Genomic DNA, 20,618 nt, shown 5'->3' with positions numbered 1-20,618 from the left:
CGGCCTTAACCATTGCACTATTTGGAAACCTGTTTTGTTCTGTGCTTTACCTTGTCTGGTCTCTTCTGTTGGAGTAATTGGTTTATTAAGATCACCTGTTCTGTGGCCAATCACAGTTTAGCCCGTCCTATATGAACTCACAGCTCACTCCATCCTGTGCCTGATTATTCTGGCTGTCTGCTTCCTGTTGCCCTGAACCTCACCACTGCCTTGCTGCTCTTGTGTACCGAACTTTGCTAACGCCTGACTACGATTGATCTGCTCCTCCTGTGTACCGAACCTTGCTAACGCCTGACTACGATTGATCTGCTCCTCCTGTGTACCGAACCTTGCTAACGCCTGACTACGATTGATCTGCTCCTCCTGTGTACCGAACCTTGCTAACGCCTGACTACGATTGATCTGCTCCTCCTGTGTACCGAACCTTGCTAACGCCTGACTACGATTGATCTGCTCCTACCGTGTACCGAACCTTGCTAATGCCTGACTACGATTGATCTGCTCCTCCTGTGTACCGAACCTTGCTAACGCCTGACTACGATTGATCTGCTCCTCCTGTGTACCGAACCCTGCTAACGTCTGACCACGGTTTCTTCTACTTCTGAGGTACTTATCCTTCATTTATTACTATTTAAGTACTGTACCATTTGCCCCACCAATTGGACTCCAAATCTGATAACTAGCATCGTTACACTTCCCCTCTAAAATCTAATCTGAATGTGGCATGCAGACACCTCTTTAAGTCTAGATGCTACATCGATGCTCTGCTATGTGCCAGTCACTGGTTTGCCAGTTCACTATAGAACGTGTGCTCTTTGTTCTGCCAATGATCTAAGATTTACATTCTCTCTAGTTAGAACCTCCTACTTCCATCTCAAAGGTTTCTCCCAAATTGCACCAGTTCTCTGGAATGTGCTACGACAGACAATCGGATCAAGGCACTTTGCACACTACCATGTGCTAGTTCAGTGTGCTATCTGGGTTTTTCCTGTTCCCCAGTCAAGGCCACAAAACATAGAATAGGTCATTTTCCTGTCTGGCTTTGTAGCCATGCTTCTGTGGCCATTATACATTGAATGAATGGGGCTGCAGAGGCAGTGGTGGCACATGATTGACATCAAAGTATTGCTCATGCATCAGTGTGCCGTTCAATCACGTCCGATGGACCATAAACGCTAGTGTGTAATGGGCCTAATACCAAACTTCCACAGCTTCAAGTGCATCCTAAAAATGTACCTCTTCAGGCAGGCCAATGACTTTCCCAATGTAATATTTCTGCACTTGTGCTTCCCAATCTAACTCTCCCCTGTTTAATCTTCATCCCTCCGCATTATCCTACAGGACATGGTGCCTTTATATAAGTTTAACCCTGCATGCACGAGAACTTTGGAGGTATACGTAAAAGGACAGTGGCCGGTGACCAGCTCATATAGATTTATTTATTTAAGTAACCACAAAAACATGACTGAACCACGGTAAGAACACTTCTACTTCTTGTGTCACTTCTTCTACTTCATAGATTGTAAGCTCTCCTGGTCAGGGCCTTCACTGTGAGCCGATTTATTACTCTTATGTCTCATTTTGTCTGTACATGAGCCTTATGATTTGTAAAGTACCACAGAATATATAGTCGCTATATAAATAAAAATGTATTATTATTTTTATATTATATAGAAACGGATATATAGGCTGAAAGTAGAGATTGCCTGCACACCTTCTCTACTTCTTTCCCTGATGGCTGTCCCTCCTGACACATGTAGACTTCGTTTGGCCAAGGATGTGTGTTTTCAATGGGATTAAGAGACTAAGCGGCTTCCAGGCCCCTCTGCTAGGATCCCATCTCCGGAGGAACCAAAAGATTATTTATACGGTTGAGCTGATCTTGAGATTTCAGGATCGACTTTAAAATCTGATTTCCGATCATTTTCCAGCCGATCGCCGATCCGGATCCGATCTTTTCGGATCCTGATCGCTCAACTCTAATTGTATATTATATATACAGTAGGGTTGAGCTGATCTTGAGATTTCAGGATCAATTTTAAAATCCAATTTCCGATCATTTTCCAGTCGATCGTGAAATTTGTTCGATCGCCAATCAGGATCCAATCTTTCCCGATCACTCAACCCTAATTGTATATTATATATACAGTAGGGTTGAGCTGATCTTGAGATTTCAGGATCGACTTTAAAATCTGATTTCCGATCATTTTCCAGCCGATCGCGAACGTGAAATTTGCTCGATTGCCGATCAGGATCCGATCTTTTCCGATCCCGATTGCTCAACCCTAATTATTTATTTTCCCAAAATTGTCTGTTGGGCCAAAGTCAAAAAGCCCCTATATACATAATATAGTAGTCCAGTCCCACCGTAATATGCAGGTTCAGCCAACTTTGTGTATGGGCCAGGGGGTAGCCATGGGGCGGCCATGACTCCTGAGCTGTCTTCTTGAATTATCAGTATAGTAATGTCTCAGAAGTTGCTATAGCCGCTGTAACCTTCAAGTAAGGGAAGTTTTCACACCTGTAAACAGTTGATAAGGTTCACATCATCTGCCTTTATTATATTTCAAAGTGTCTGTCTCCTGCCTTGAAGAAATAGGACAAGAGTATCAGCAGTAGGAGATTATGTGGTAATCCTTCGAAGCTAACATATGTGTGAAGTAAATAGTGTAAAGAGTTTGTAATTCTACTTATTTATTGCAGAGGTCCTGGCACACATAACTAATGATGCAGAAGCAGAAATCCCTCCTATACAGTCTGCGGCTCCTTGACTGACGGCTGCTAATTTGATGGTGTTTATGGTATGTGATCCCTTATATTACCTGGATTATACTAGTTGTAACATACTTGTGATGTCACAGCAGTTTACCAGACAATAGCACAGTTGGGGTATGTTCACACGGAGGAAAAGGTCACGGAAAACTGCCTATGAGCATCTGCATTCCGTCGTGGCATCCTGCTCCTGAATAGGCCCGAATGAATGGGCCTAAACAGATGCGTGTCTAAGAGCCGTGGAATCCGCGGCAAGATAGGGCAACTCGTTTCTTTTTTCCACTACTAGCTAGCGGAAAAAAAAAGCGAGCGGCTCCCATTGGAATCATTGGGAGCCGTTTTTGCAGCCGGATTTTGAGGTTGATTCCGCGTCAAAATCTGCGTGCAAAAAACTTTTCAGACCCCCCAGGTATAATGATCGGAATCCCAGGGAGGGTGAGGGAACGTAAAAAACAGTGTTACTTACCTCTCCTGGTTCCAGGCAGGCTTCAGGTCTACTTGTGTGACGTCCCTCACATCATATGGACCGGGGCTTATGTCTGTATGTGTCGTGACACAAACCCCAGCTCAAGTGACGTCCCCTACGTCATTGAGGATGGCCTGAGATCAGCAGGGATTGCACCAGAACCCAGGACAGGTAAATACCTGTGTTTTTTATGTTTGTATCCTGCCCTGGGTCTCCGATTATTATACTCTGGGGTTTGAAAAGACCTCAGAGTATAATAATTGTTCATGAGTGTCCATAGTGGGGCATAATACTGTGTACAGGGGCGACTATGGGACATCATACCATATGCAGGAGCCACTATGGGGCATAATACTGTGTACAAGGGCCACTATGGGGCATAATAGTGTGTGCAGGGGCCACTATGGGGCATAATAGTGTGTGCAGGGGCCACTATGGGGCATAATAGTGTGTGCAGGGGCCACTATGGGGCATAATACTGTGTGCAGGGGCCACTATGGGGCATAATACTGTGTGCAGGGGTGACTATGGGACATCATACCATGTGCAGGAGCCACTATGGGAAATAATACTGTGTGCAGGGGCCACTATGGGGCATAATGGTGCATAAAGAAATGGGGGGTCAGTCGGGGCCTTGGGGGGGGGGGGGGGGTAGTCGGTCAGGGTCTTTGGTGGGGATTGGTCGGGGGGGGTGGGCCCATGTCAAAAGTTTGCCACAGGGCCCTGCCATTCCTTGTTATTCCACTGCTGTGCAGTTTGTCGTGTGTTATTGCTCACCTAAGGTTGGATTTAATGTCCAGACAAAACCATACGTTTCACCATACCATGAGGGTGCACTTAGTTTTTCTATATCTAGTATTTCCCTAGAGCATCAGGAGTAACCTGCTGGCTTGTAAGTCCTAAAAGCTAGGATAAGTAATGTCGCCAAAGTGAGTACCAAAGGTGAGGAGAGTTTTGCAGTCTTTGCCATCGGCATCTTGAACCTCATCCCCACCTTTTAAAATCCCTCCAGATTGTGACACTTCCGAAGACGCCGCTGATATCTAGTTTGCGTCTATATAACGCTTCAGCTACATCATAAGTGCGACGTAGCCGAGAACGTTAACTCTTCATGAATAAATAATAGCGGTTGTAATAATTTTAATCATGTTGCATGCGTATCCTTAAGTCTTACGTAGGTGTTTCTTATTCCCTTGTTGTACAGTCTAGCTTCTATGGAAGCTGTCGGAGCCTCAGGATGTGTACGTCCGTCCCTACGAGGTATATGTCAGTATCACTGGCGTCGGAATAGGAGGTTATTAAAAGGGACAACTACATTTCTTCTGAACTGAGAGCCATGTCATGAAATGTCAGAGTTATTCACACGGACAGAAGTACGGCTCGCAGGAACGTTTCCGCTCACGTGTTGCTATGGTAACATAGCTTGGTAAATACAACGGCGTCACCTGAACAGAGACATGTATGGAATCGGAAGGTGACGCCTTAATTCAGCTGCTCATCCACTGTCAAGGATCAGCCAATAGACTCTTCTCCTTCTCGCATAGGCAACAGCTTATGACGCACATCGTGCAACAATAATATTTGTTATGTGTGACAGCTTGCAATGAGGTTTATACACAGTGGTTATTAGCTGGATAATAAATATACCCTTATATAATATCCTTAAATGACAGTGATTCCTTTCTATGCATTTAGTGGCACAGTCAAATTTTTCTCAGTAAGGAATACATAGGGCCCCACTGACCCAGCAGAACATCTATACATTAATATTTTATATAAACTATTTATTTTGGCCTACATCGGGAAGGTTTGTATCCTCATACCTATCTTTTACTGTGTAGTAAAGCGTCAGCCAACTAGACTATTCAATACAGAGGCAGCCATATAAGAAACATATAGCACATAGTTGACGTTGCTTAACATTTGGACCCTGTGGGTGACATACGCCACTGGATGACTGTACAATGGAGGACATCAGAGTCTTTTGATAGCGGTATACCTCTGAGAATACTCTTGTATACCTTCAACAGAATGCTCAGATATAATGGGAATAGATACATAATAATCTTGTATTGCTGTATTGTATTAATCTTGTATGTGTATTCTTTTTCAATTTTTGCACCAAATTCCAAGACATATTTACTGGCACAATTCCAAGACATACTTGGTATTTTGTATTTTATTTCAGGTGAATGCTCTTTGGGTTGTGCACATTGGACATCCTCTTAGTTATACTCGTCAACTCTAGCTAAACTTGTAGTAGGCTTCCAAAAAGAATGGAGTCTTAGAATAGTAGTCAAATCTCCCAGGTCTGGCAGAGAGCTCCTGGATCCTCCTATTATTTTACATATGATTTGGGTACTTTATCCACTGGCTACATCCTGAGAAAGCAGTTTAGGTTGTCCAGGTCTCAAAAAGGGTGTTTGATCCCATCAAAGGACGATCACATCGCGGTTCTTCCCGCAGCGCTTAGAACAGAGGTCACCTGTCGTTCGCCTCGGGCGGCGAAAGGGGTAGGTTCACCCCTGATTTCCACCCCATACTCCAAAGACATACAACTGTACATTGTGAGCTCTATGTGGGGCTCGCAATCTACTGTACACAAAAAAGAAAAAAAAGAATGGATAAAGTATGGAGCCATTCACTGATTCATTGTTATGGTAGGGTTGAACTAGATAGGGAAAAGCAATGAAAATGGGCACACTCACACTGGCAGAATTCAAGTCTGTTGTTGTGATCCATGACAGTACCAGAGTAATAGACTGAATGACTGATGCATACGTTGCATCCGAAAACAAGACGGTAGCTTTCTTCGGTCATGTTTGGTTACGGAGGAGGAAATCTTACCTGCAGGAATTTTTTTTCTGTTGGAAAAGTAAAGCTGGAAGAAAACTTCTGTCTTATTTTTAACATGACAGAAAATGAAGACAGATACAGGAATAGGATGCTCTATTCTGTGGCTGTATCAGTTTATTGCTCTGATCCAATGATAGATCAGACCAAAACACTTGAATGATGGCAGTGTGAACGTAGCCTTATTTATGGAGATATTAAGTTTTAGGAAGAGGGAGTAACAAAGAAATAGGTAACAGATGCTCCTGAGATGTACAGTAGTAGGGCAGGAGCAACATTAGGCAGAGGAGGAGATGGCATCTAAGTGGGAGAAACTAAATGTACATTTTGCTGAGGTATGAGGAGATTCATGAGATGGCCAAGTCTAGGTCCTTAGGCAATGGAAGCAGGGACTGACACAGGCAGCTGAGGGCCCATGTGCAAGAACAGTTATGGGCCCCTTGATTTCCGATACCACCATAGAGCCCCTCTCTTATGTCTCTCTAATAATCCACCAGTAACCATAAGACTGAGTTCACACGAGGATTCCGCAGTGCATATTCCGTCGCGCCTTTCCGCTCCGGATTAGGCCCAAATGAGGGTGGTGTCGCAAAGCGCACACCGCGGGTAATCAGCCCCGGAATCTGCCTGAAGAAAGGGCATGTTGAGCGCTAGTGGTCTACATAGACTTCCATTGTGAGGGAGGCGAAATATGACGTGGATTCAGCACCATAATCCACCCCCTCTTGCCCCGTGTGAATGAGACTTTAGGCATGAAGTTCACTAGCTTAGACATGTACTCACAAGCTGATAAAGTATCAGGCCCCCCTGACTTACTGGGCCCTGTGCACCAATGGTACATCCATCCCAAAATTGAAGTATTTGGTCCCTTACTACAAAAACAAAGTTGGGTTCTAATTTCTGTATTACTGCCTATCTCTGATATTTGTACTGACTGACACTACTGCTCCAAACAATATTGTGTGCAGTGTTCTAGTGCATTCAATGAGATGCTGCTCCATAGCGCCCTCCGCCACCTCCTGTTACATGGGGGAAAGCATGTCAGTCACAAATAGGAGGCAGAGAAGGGCGGCGTGAATCAGCATCTCATTGAATAGATTGAAGACTGCACACAGGCCTGGAACATTGCACTGATGTGCTCCATAGATGTTTCTGGCTGACACGGTATTGCACTATTATGGCTGCACATTGTGTCCTTATCATAATTAGAGAATCATAAAGGTATCCGTAGTCACATGGCGGCCTGTCCTGCGATGCTGGCTACAGTATATTTCTATGGGATGCAGCTTCACGCCGCCCTCTTGCTTGTGATTGATAGCTTGCTCCTTGTCAGCTCTTTTCCTTTCTTCGCTGACATGGGTGGAGTTTATGTTCTGATCTGAGGCAGGATGGTAGCATGCCGTAGCTTACACCAGAGGGTGTGGTTATGCTAATAGTGGGCGGTGCCTGCTCTCTCCCCAGCTTCTCCAAAGCTGCAGCTGATCAAAGCCATCAGAGCATCACAAGTGCTGCAGCCGGAGACTAACCCATCAGGTGAGTACTGTCTATTACCAAGTCTTCTAACAGTAGGTGTCAATGTCATCGGTCACGTAGAAGTCTATAGGGTAATGGTTATGTGTTGTGTACACTGGGGATTATTAGTATAAAGAATTATACATCTGCATTAGCACAAATCCATCCATCTATCTATCTATCTATCTATCTATCATCATAATAATAATACATTTTATTTATATAGCGCCGACATATTCCGCAGCACTGTATCCTCTGCCATATATTTTATGTATACAAACACACACCATTTGCTATGCAAAACATAAGATATAAGATTCTCGCCCTGCCATGTCTCATTTGCCAGCTTGTATCACTTATGCATCCTTTATTACACAACTTGTAAATGGGAATATATCCATTATACTATACACAATCCCTCTCGTCCATTATTTATAAGGCAGCTTCACTCTTATTTCCACATGCTCCTGGATCTACCTGCTTAGCTACTGTGGGTGTTCTACCTTTCTAGTGCCAAGACGGCACTCAATTGGCTTTGTGCCATGCAAATTACCCTTTTGTACTATAGGATCTCTGAGTATACCAAATACATCCTCGTTCCTAATCCCTGGGCACTGTCTGTCTGCATTGCAGTGTTTAACATAGCTTGGCCATCATACATGGGTATCACTAAAAGCTGTCGTCATGTATGAGTCTATGTGTGGTGTGGGCAGCTTGAATTGTTATAGTGCACATACACATACTTTTTGTTTCTAGCATCCCTGCAATGCATCTACATATCCACCCCAGCCCGGGGCGCATTATGCCTGCAGTGCACCAGTGCTACACACTGACAGACTTGAGGAATAGTCATACTACATTGTGCAGAGGAAGGTAATATGGGCTCTAGGGAGCAAGTTTGTGTATTAGATATATGAAATGCCATGGCTGGCACCTGTGGCAAGGGGCATGACAGAACTATAGAAGATATGCTGCCAAGAACTCAAGATGTATTTCTGATCTCACCCATCTTGGCACCTATATGGGTTAAGCTCTGGTTCCTTTGATCTGCAGGCCGCTATTGCAGGACTCTTGTATTAAATGTTCAGAATTTAGATCCTTGGTCCTGCTAAATATCAGCCGCACTGTGTCTAGGTGCCAAAAAACCAGAGATGAATCGTTCCCCAGGGACCATTTTTTTTTTAGATTTATGGCCATTAGTGCATAAAGCCAGAGGTTATTTTTAAAGCAGATTGCTTTTCATTAGGCCTGTGAATATAAAAGCTAGCCATCCATGTAACTTCCTCTGGTCTGACCCTTCACAGAGAATAAAATGCAGCCCAGATGTTCTGTGAATGTGCCCTGCTGGTGCCAGCTTCTGTTACCTGCTTGTATGGGAACTCAGATCAGCCAGTTTAGTGCCTTATAGGAGATGCTTTTAGCCAAGTCCATATAAATAATGTACCAAATTATTAGCTAATGATATTATTGCAAAACCAAGTCTGGGATCTAATGCAGATACTGAAAAAAAAAGGCTAAGGAATATTCCAGATAAGGCCATTTGGAGTTATAGAAGCAGCAGACAAAGGAAGGCAAGCATCATCTCATGGCTGAACAAAGGCGCATGCTCAGAAAAAAAAGAAGCTTCATAATCCCTTAGTTAGTCCCACATAGAGCCCAGCCCTGCCTTTATGATGGCACCTGCTGGTGTGGGGGCGTCAGCCGAAAGAGCTGGTTTTATATGTGCAGCATGTATGACACAGTGACAGTCCACGTCATGTGTTGTGTTGTAGAGCTTTACTGTCAAACATTCTGCTTTGTCATCTATTTTATATCTATCTATCTATCTATCTCATACCATATCTATGTCTGTCTGTCTGTCTGTCTGTCTGTCTGTCTGTCTGTCTGTCTGTCTGTCTGTCTGTCTGTCTGTCTATCTATCTATCTATCATCTATCTCTCTTTCTAGCTATACAACAATCTGTTCTAGCTCACCTGTCAATTTATTATTCTGTATAAACTAATCTGAAGTCATTCATCAATATACTGTACACATATATATCACCTTAGTGTTGGTGTAGACATTACTATTTAGCGTTAAATCCAGTAAGTGTGATACCTCTCTGTATGTAAATGGCCTAAAACATTTGGTTACAGTTGACAACACTTGCTTGAGTCATAATTAATGTTAATCAATATACATTAATAAGTCTGACTTATTCCCACTGCTTATACCCCCTGTAAACAAAAGTTGTTTTCAATCCTATAGCAAAGAGGTGAGCTCCCATTGTTATAATCCGAGCAATGTCATAAAGTTATCTATCTATCTATCTATCTATCTATCTATCTATGACTACCTCAACTGCGGCAATGGAAAGATGACCAGAAATAAAAGTAATATAAGATGTAGAATCTGTATCGCCAATCATTCTATTCACTGGATAAGTCATTTATTCCTCGCCGTCCCTATTATTTCTACACATCGGTTCTTTTGCTTATAATGCATGTATGCGCATTAATGGACAAAAATAGGCTAAAAATCCATGTATGTATTACTACACTGCTAATTTATAATATCTGAAATTTAACTCTTCCTTTCCTGGAAGGGTATTCAGATCCTAAAGGACTGATATAAATGCTTTGTTGCTAGAGGCGTGCAATATCGGAAAGTGTGTCAGGCCTACAAGAGGTTACCATATTCTATAGATCTGTATTGCTTCCCAGCTGTCGGACAGTAATGGTGGTTACCAAGTGTCATATATCCTTTTCTGCCTGTGATAAAACAGATTTATTAAACAGAATGTGTGATAAATGGAAGCAATGTGAGTATAGGGATATGAAGTCCCCGAGGGTTAGGATGTGTGAGAAGTGGTTTGTGCATCTGGCATGGAGTTCTGCTTTGTCATGTTCGAGCAGTAGAATAGGTTTTATATCGCTAGTGTTATAGATGGAGGGAAAGGGATGGAAATGCAGAGGAATGAAACATCTGGAGAAAGAGGTGCAAGAAGAGTGCTGCCGTATTAGTAATGCACAATGTTGCACCAAACAGCAGACTCCATATAGAAATATGTATATATCAATATATACTATTATATATCAACATTCCTTACTCTAAGGCTGGGTTTTTTGGACTGGATTTCGAGGCGGAGACGCCTCAGAATCCAGTCGAAAAAATGGCTAGCCGCAACTGGGTGCCGGTGTAGTGCATACAGTGCAGCGGCATCCAGTCACGGCTTTCCGCTCTGGATTACGCCCAAATGAATGGGCCTAGTCGGGAGGGAGTGTCGTGCCGCGGACGTCCGTGGCTGAATTCCGCCTCAAGAAAGGAACCCATTGAATTAAATGGGAGGCAGTTTTTTGACGCAGATTCCACGACAAAATCCGGTCCAAAAAATCCCGTGTGAACCTGGCCTTTACGTTAAGATATTGCCATACTGATTTATTAGCTTTCTGTCTCAAAATAGAGATGGGCGAACCTCCCAAGACTCGTTTCATTTCGGTTCGGGTGGCTCGGGTCCGGTCGGCACGAAATGAAAGTGAAATTATTATACTCTGGGGTCTCTTCCAGGATAGGGGTAAAAATTTTTAAAAAAACCTTTTATACTCACGTTCCCTCACATCTTTTAGGCCCCCTGTGATGTTTGGCACTCTCTCGATCTCCTTGGTGATGTCATGCGCTCTGTCACAGGCCTCAGCCGTGATCCTGGGTGCAAGAAGTCACCAGGAGATTTCGGTAGGCTGCGAAAACACCCAAAAGAGGTGCTGGATGGTGAATATAGATGTTTTTATATATTGTTTCACCTCCTCTAGGCCTCAACCTATTATAGAGAGATCCCAGAATATAATTTAATGCAATGTATGTTGGGGCGGCCATTTTAGTTAATCCAAGACAAATCTTAAATTGTTTGGTGTCATTAAAAATTGAACAATTTTGGATATTCAGGTGGAACCCGGCTCCTGCTGAAGTGTTTCGCTCATCTCTACTTCAAAGTTGTGCTATTGCTTGATTGCTACCAATCTATGCTTGCCTTCTCCGCTGTCAACGCAACATCAGTCCGGCCATCAGCCAAATGACAAAATGACAGATATTATACTTTTTACATGGGGCTGCTGTGCTGCACTTATTTTCTAGCAACGTGTCTATCTCATTATAACTTTTTCTCATTATTAAAAGTAAAAGAAATGCGATGACACTTGATATTAAGTGCTAGTGACCAAAAATTCCCTGTGCCTTATAACGCTAAACTTTGGTCTTGCCTGTTTGGCTAAATAATGGCTGTCCTGTAATATGTTTTCTTGTATATCTACGAGACTATGGGCTGTATACATAAGAGTAAAGCTGGGCCATACATATTAGAATAACATCAGCCAAAGCCACCCATTTTGGCTAGATTGGCCAACCATTTAATGTGTATTGGGTCTTCAGATCCTTCCCCAATGGCAGACGTCAGGGGAAAAAAGGATTGGGTTGTCGGATTTGAACATGCTCGGTCATCTGTCTATATGGAGATAAGTTTCTGCTAGATGTGTCTATCAGGGGCTTACTCCCGTCTCCGCATCTGAGCATACATGTCTTGGGACGTCAGGAGAAACAGATGTCAACTGAATAGACTTTGATGGGAATGGCCAACCATACTGCATCATTTAGACAAACCTGTCCCTTTTCTTCTATGGGATATATTTTGCAAATATGACAATATTTTTTTTCATTATAAGTCCAAACAAATATCATCTGAATTTTCCATATACCCCAATGTTTTATAGAATTAATAGTCATCCAAGTGTACCATTGTGATGTGGTCCGTAGGCTGCGGTGGGCTCCTGAGCAAGCAGGAGGAGGCAGAGCCAGTGTCTAGACAGAGCTGCTTGCTGGCAACACAGCTCCAAGCCTACCCCATGGCTGCGGTGTCTGCTTCCAGCTGGATAGCTTAATTGCTGACTTAGTGGCCGACCTGACGGTTCTTCAGTCTGCAGCCTGATGGAAAGCCTAGATGAACGTCATGTACAGCACTTGTTTCATGTGAACTCTACATCTCTATCATATGTGTCAGTATAATTATCCAACCTTACTGCTATGGACGAGAGTCCCATATCAGTCCCATAAGAGTTGCTTGAATAATTACATATGACCAGCATAAGACAATAAATATTCAATTGAATAATGGACACCAAATTATGTAAATGTATGCATTTGTATTACCTCAAATCTCAATGGTGTGCAAATCCTGCTTGTTCTTCAGAGTTTATAAGACTAGTAATAACGATACAAATGGTAATAGTTCCAGAAATAAGATTGGGAGGTCCACAATACATGAAATTTGGCATAGAACATTCATAGAGATGATGGAAGTGAATAAAAAAACGACATGTGTACAACCTGTTCCACCATACAAAGCCAAAGCAAATATACTTTCTGTCTATCTTACCTAACTGGCCACCACGAATAGTCCACCGAGATGAGCGAACACTGTTTGGATCAGCCGATCCGAACAGCACGCTCCCATAGAAATGAATGGAAGCACCTGCGACGCTGACTTTGCTGGCGGCCGGCGTCACAGGTGCTTCCATTCATTTCTATTGGTGCGTGCTGTTCGGATCGGCTGATCCGAACAGTGTTCGCTCATCTCTAGTAGTGAGCAAAGGCAGTACTTGCCTTTGTTTGCAGTCATCTTCATACTGTAATAGTCTGCGACAATGGTTTCACTACTTGGCCAGTGAATGGAAAAGCTGGCTATTATCCAACCAATATGCATGAGTAAGTGGGGTGAATAAATTATCCCGATGATTAGTCTTTAGCTTTGAGTGACAGCATCATCAGTAGGGATCATCAGACGCTACCATTAGTGCTTTGTACATATGAATTTTAGGACTGGAGTACAAGGTTACGAAAATAATGTTTCAAATGATTTTCTGCTAAAGTTGGCATTTAGCGGGCATGCTATAGGCATACTCATCTCTTTAGATGGTTATGTAAATGTGCATATGTATATCCATGATTATGAGATTTGGATTGAGGGGGTGTTTGATGTCTCTGACAACAGCGTTCAAAGCTGAGTTCTGAGTCAGAGCTGCTGTACCCTGACAATGTAGCCCAATACTGAAATTGTCAATGCTCATTTCCATGTGCTGGTAACTTAATCACAGCCAAAGAACGTAGTGCGATGTTTTAGACTGTAGATCTCGGGATTGACTTTAGATTGTTATGAATGCCTGAGAGGTATAATTGCTGAAGAACTAGTATGTAACAGAGGCCTCTTATTATTAGACTTTGGAGTTCCTCTGTAATACTGAGGCTCCGCGTTGTGATAATCCAAAAATTTTTGTTGCAGATTTTGCTGCGTTTTTTTTTTTTTTTTTGCCAAAGCCAGGAGTGAGTTTTGCAGAACGTAGAAATATAAGAACTTCCTACATATTTCCCATTCCTTTTGTAGCCACTCTTGGCGTTGGCTCAAAAAACCGCAGCAAAATCTGCAATAAAAAGTGCTGTGTTTACGCAAAGTGCGGCCTTAACCTTAGGAAAATCACGGTGTTTTACAGTACTTGCAAAGTGGATGGGATTCATGCGAATCCCATCACAATCTGCTTTATCCCTGTTTGTAAAGGACCAAAGTAATGGCATAGTACTGTTTAAGATGGTCATGGTAAAATGGGACCTCATTACACGTTTTTCTATATGGCCCCATGATTACTTACGTGTCACCTAACAGGTCATACAAACAGGGATTGTCTTCTTAAAATAACATATTAGAGTTATGAGGAACAGTAGGAAAGCCCGGGAGTGAAGACTTAGCGAGGTTACTCTTTCTTTTTTTTTAGTTCTACTAATATTTTCAGAATTTCTCCATTTGTATCACATTATATTGAATGTTATACACAAAACAAAAGCAAAAAAGGTAATTAAGTAATTAGCCAGCAATAGCTTAGTAGGTACAAGTGACTTTCCGCAGGTCCCACTGACCATAGAGAGTTACATAATTATGCATTGTCTGTATCCTTACCCTTGTGCTATGTGCTGGACCCTTCCTATTGAATGACGTTAACACCTATGCCGTGATATAAAACATGTTTGGTCGGTTTGGGAGTGCCTTACATATTACACTACTAATTACACAGTACAAATGAACAGCTAAAAACTGAATGGTTGGCAGAGTTTGCCGACACCCTCCTGCCACTTAGACCGAAATGATTAGCCCCTTTGATGTTACTAATGTAAGTCAATATGAAAGCTTAATCATTTTAATCATCACCGATTAGTGTGTTTAGCTGCAAAACTTGTCTATTATGTAATTCATTATGACTGCTGTAGGTACCTGTTCCACATACCATGTACCTTTAACTCACTGACACATTGTACGTTACCAGAAGTTTAAGGGTAAGTTCACACAGAGATTTTTGGTCCGGATTTTGAAGCCGTATCCGCCTCAAAATCCTGACCAAAAAGACAGCTCCCGTTGAAATCAATGGGAGCCGCTCAGGAGCTTTTTCCGGGAGGTGCTCATTCTTTAGGCCATTTCGCCTAGCAATTCGGCCTGTAGACACTCCCTCCTCCGGACTAGGCCCATTCATTGGGCCTAATCCGGAGTGCAGTTCACAGCTGGATGCCGGTGCAGTGCACCAGCTTTAAGTCGCGGCTACCCGGCTTTTGGATTGGAACCTGAGGTGGCCTCCGCCTCAGGTTCCGATCCAAAAAACCCAGTGTGAACTTACCCTAAAGGGGTTTTTCACTCCCAAATTGAGTTTTCATACTGATGGCCCCTGTCACATATGGCCGTCCTAGCAAGTGATGCTGGTGTGGCTTTCAGAGTCAACTCACTCCACTCACTCAATCTTGCACTCACCTCTCAATCAGGCTAAAAATTGAGTATAAATAACACCCCAACACAGTCCACACACACCCTAACTACTTGACACCAGTAATGGGTTCATAGAGCAACACAAAGTAATCTTAACTCTAACAATTTAATACCCAAAAGGTTCAGTGCTATATACCGTATATATAATTGATAATAACATAGGGCACATAATACAAACAGTTTTTAAAATAGATGGGATAAAAACAGAATGACACTTAAAGGGATTCTAACATTAAAAAAAAGTTTTTCTACTACAAGCACGTAGGAATAGCCTTAATAAAGGCTATTCATCTCTTAATTTTATTTTGCAGGTCTGTGTCTCCATTTTCAAGTTCTTCATCTTTTATGCAGGAGGCACTTCAGACTCCGTCTCTGTCCTCTCTTCCTGTCTCGTCTCCTCCTCTTCGCTCCGTCATCCATTTTGTGGAGGTCTCTTACTCGCATGTATTGCTCGTGTAGTTCTAAGGAGTACAGCACATGCTCAGTAAAGACCAGGGCAAAATGGCCGATGGAACAGGCACAGTCGGCTCTGTCCAAACCCAAAGTGGCAGAGCCGATTGCACATGAGCAGGATTTCTATCCCAAAGAGGCGCTCGGCGGCTACTGTGTGGAGGAGATGAGACAGGAGGAGCGGACAGAAGCGGCGCTGGCTGCGATGACGATGCTATTGCGATGCTATTCTCTCTGACCATAATTAAAATAAAGAATAAAAGCAGCTGGAGAAGGACACTCATAGCTCGTTTGGCCGCTCCACAGATGTGGCAATGTTTCTAAGGTCTCTGTTAAGGCTAGTGTCCAGGAACACTTCCCTGCCAGGGTGCCCACCTCCTCTTACTCCCTTAGGTGGTGGTGGGGATTGAATTACTCGTCATTATCTGGGAAAGCGGTGTGTCTCTGCTGCCTCTGAATGTTAGTCCAGGGGCACCCCCTTCCTCTCTCAGGGTCACTAAACCAAACATCATTAATGCTGGGTTTACACCAGCGTTCAGGTCTCTGTATTAGGTTTCCGTCTTCTGCCTACAGAAGATGGAAACCTGTCAGGCCAAGTCCGGCCGTGAGCGCCAGTGAGAGTTTTATGCTCTCTGCAGCGAAACCGTTTTTTTTTTTTTTTTTTTACCAGACACAGAGTCCTGTATGTCCGACTCTGTGTCTGGTTAAAAAAAAAACGGTTAGTCCTGTATGTCCGACTCTGTGTCTGGTTAAAAAAAAAAACGGTTTTGCCGTGGAGAGCATAAAACACTCACCAGCGCTCACGGCCGGACACTTTTCGAACCCATTCAAATGAATGGGTTTGAAAAATGCCTGCAGGTTTCCGTCTCCTGTCCAGTTTCGAGCAGGAAACGGAAACCTGCATAATGGAGGCCGGGACGCAGATGTGAACCCTGCCTAAGCAATAATACAACATCTGGTTCATTTGCTTGTGTACAGCCAAAGAAAGGCAATTTCCCCCATGGCCCCACCCTCTTTGTATACACACAAACTACTGAAGTGGATTGAAATTTTGGCTAGAAATGCTTTGTATTGTCTTAATTTGAGGAATCATTTAATTCACAAGATCAGTGAGGCTAGCAACTATTTTTCCATTAACATACACATACTTGTTGGCAGAGAGTGCATACTTTATAATGGGGAGAGGAAGACAAGCCATTGCCAGATCCCTCTGAAATCCAGTACTTATAGGGCAGTGATGGCAAACCTATGGCATGGGTGCCAGAAGTGGCACTGAGAGCCCTCTCTGTGGGTACCCATCTGTGGAGCAGATTATACTGCGTAGGGCCACTGTGGAGCAGATTGTACTGTGTGTGGGCCACTGTGGAGCAGATTGTACTGTGTGTGGTCCACTGTGGAGCAGATTGTACTGTGTGGGGGCCACTGTGAAGCAGATTGGACTGTGTGAGTTTTGGGTTGCAGTTTGGGCACTCGGTCTCTAAATGGTTCATCATCACTGCTATAGGTTCTATACGGTTGAGGGGGCTCCATAGTTGCATCAAATGTTGTACTTGTTAGACACCTCTCTCTGATATTTTAGGGATTATTTAGTTATACAAGAATTGATTTATGAGGGACACCCCAACCAACTGTTAGAAGGAAAGTCTATGGTATCCTTCAGAGTAACTTACTCTTTCTATCTCCGTGCTCACTATAGAGAACTGCAAAGCCAATTATAGCTCAGTCCTTTCATCCGAGTGATCAATAGAGGTCTCAGCAGCAGAATCCCTATCGATTCCATCTTCTAACATGTCTCTATGAGAAGATGCACTTTTATGTACAAACGTTCTCATTGACTTTAAATACCAATGCATCTTTATTTTCCCTAGGCATTACTAATGGTCCTGTGGCTGCAGTGAAGGTTTTGGGAAAGGGCATGGTTTGTTTGCATATCTTCATGAATTGTGCGTCATACTGATCCCTATGAATATGTTCAATATCTATTGATAATCCTTTATACTATTTGTATACAGACTTGATTTAGTGAAGTTGAGAACACATTCTAGCAAATCTATACTTCATAAAAGGATAAGTGCCCCAGCCCCTCACTAACAAACCTAAAACCCAAGTTCATTTTAAAGCAATAACTTAACAGGAATAAGATGTGAAGGGGAAAACAATGTGGATTAAAAGCAACGTAATACCTGATATTGTACTTTATGGGGAGAATTTATTAAGAATGATGTTTTCTTTGCCAATTTTGGTGCAGAATTATTAAGGGGCTCTGACCTCCCTGGAGGTCCGGGGTGACAGCATTGAAATCTACCCAGCCTCACCAAGGTCATTGCTCCACTCCAGATAGTCTTAGGGGGCTTCACACTTATGCCCATGTCCGCCCACTGGGTCTCCATCCTATTCCCCAGAGAAACTGGATAGGGAACGGCTTCCCCTTTAAAATAATTCCCCAGTCTGTATAGTGGATGGTGACATATTTAAGTTTTATTCACACAACAGTCTTTCTCGGTCAGGAGCTGTCCATGGTTGATGCGAAAATGAACATGCTCTTATTTTTCCCAGTATGGACACATGTAACGCATAGATATCAATGGGATCGTGAAAAAAGAGGATGCCACATGGGATGGATATTGAAGAATCAGATAGTGTCGCAGGGCTATAGGGCACAGGTGGGAATGGCAACAAAGCCTCTGCCGTCATCATCGCACTGCTGGGCAAGCATTAGTGATATATTCTTTCTATCTAAGCCGTGCTGTGATATTAGACATGGCTCATTTCCATATGCTGTCCCCTAATGTGAGATGCCACAACAAAATCATGTGACGCCACATCACTCCTCGCCCCTGCCCCCTATCGAATACATTAGCTGTATTGTGCAGCTGCAACTAGCGGGTCAATGGCCCTTTTATAAAGTTTACATTATTCTGATTCATTTCCCTCCCTACACACTATAGTGATCCGTGACAATATACAATATATCGGAGCAAATACTGAAATTTTAGGACATTTGTATCCATATCTACTGATACTCTTCAGTTGTATCTCTACCTAGGATTATCCAGTATCTCGCACACATATGCAGTAGGCTTACACACCCAGAAACTCAGATGCATGTAACTGTGTCATGTTTGTTTCTCTACAGAATTAGTGGAAGATAATAGGGGTTGGTATAACACTCATAGAGCACATTATGTATTTGGAGGCTAATGCATGATATAATGTTCTGCCTTTACATATATTATATTATATATTATTATATTATAGTTGATATAAAGAAAATTTATATTTGATCCCTTGAACCCGACCTGCATTTGGGTATGTTCCCTTGTATACATTTTCTACAGCAAATTTTCTGTCGTAGATTTTGCTACCAAAATCCTCAATAAATCTGGTGGAAGCCACTGGTACTACATGTAGATTTGTCACATTGGCAGTGAAAATCTTCAGCATGAATTGAAATATTTCAGATTATAATCAATTTCAGCTACAGACCCCATAAACCAGGCAAAAAAATCCATAAGTACATTTCGTATAGAGTGAAAAAATGGATGGTCCGGACCGAAACGCGTCTACAAAAAAGTACACTTTGGTGTTTTCCAGGACATGCAGTGCATACTGAGGATAGGTCATCAATATGTAACTCTTTGAGGTCAAACACCCAGGACCCCATCAGCCAAATGGTACAGTTGTAGATCAGTCCCATTGAAGTAAAAGCAGCTGATATGCAATCCCAAGTACGGCCCTATGCAGTGCGGGTGCTGTGCAGGGTACTAGGTGAAGTGGTTGCAGCCTTCACCTGAATACTGTGCCTTCTTCAACCAGTTGGTGTGTTGTGGTCCCAAATGGTAGATCTCCACCGATCCAATAACGATAGGTCATGAATATATAAGTTGAAGAAAATGCCTTTTTTGTTGCAGATTTTGTTGTGTTTTTTTTTTTTTTTTTAGCCTAAGCCAGAAATGGATGTTGTAGACAAGAGAAGTATAAGTGTTTCCTGCATTTTTTCCCCATCCCTTTGACGGCATCCTCAGCTTTGGCTCAAAAATACAGCTAATTCTGCATCAAAAAGTGGATTTTCACTGCAATATGGGGCCTCAGTCTAGGGGCCATTAACACATAGGAATTTGAAGCTGATTTAGGGGTGGATTCTGCCCCTGAATCATCGAAAGATTCTGCCTCCCATTGAAATCAATGATGATGGAGATCGCAGCAGAATGATGAAGAAATAAGCGTCCTATTTCATTGTGGATGCTACGGCTGATTCAGCCATGGAGTCCGTGGCTCAAGAGTTCTTAGGCCCGTTCATCTGGGTCCAATCAGCAGTGGAAAAGCAAAAGGGAATTCTGATGCTTTGCATTGGTTTTCACGTGTAGCTGAGAGTCAGTAAATGGTAGCCGGAAAATGAAGAGGAATACCTCTTCATATTCTGCCCTGTAAATGGTTCCTTGGGGTAAATTCACTTGCTGGAAAATGAAGAAGTCCACTTGACCTAGAAAAATAGAAAAAGACTACAACATCTATATCGCCTGCCCTTATATTATTTCCACTTCATCTTAAGATAGATATGAGTTTATCCCAGGTAGACTTGGATTCACTTATTGTAAATTTCCCAACTACATCTGTTGGAAGTTTGTTCCAAGGCTCAACTACTCTATGAGCGAAATAATATTTCTTGACGTTGCTTCTGATCTTCTCCAACTAATTTCCGATCACTGGTATTGAAGACAGTGAAGGATGCTT

General features: G+C 42.7%; 1 protein-coding gene across 2 annotated transcripts in view; it reads left to right on the top strand.

The window, feature by feature from the left end:
- Window positions 1-7,533: 7,533 nt before the first annotated feature.
- The window catches only part of MAP2 (microtubule associated protein 2), a 155,299-nt gene continuing 142,214 nt past the window's right edge, over window positions 7,534-20,618 (top strand). For both annotated transcript variants that reach the window (XM_075284931.1, XM_075284930.1), the window contains exon 1: window positions 7,534-7,624. The gene's annotated coding sequence lies outside the window, so the exon portion shown is untranslated. The remainder of the gene's footprint in view (window positions 7,625-20,618) is intronic.

Source organism: Leptodactylus fuscus, chromosome 8, assembly GCF_031893055.1.
Source record: "Leptodactylus fuscus isolate aLepFus1 chromosome 8, aLepFus1.hap2, whole genome shotgun sequence".
NCBI classification, from domain to species: domain Eukaryota; kingdom Metazoa; phylum Chordata; class Amphibia; order Anura; family Leptodactylidae; genus Leptodactylus; species Leptodactylus fuscus.
This window is presented reverse-complemented; position numbering and strand designations above follow the sequence as displayed.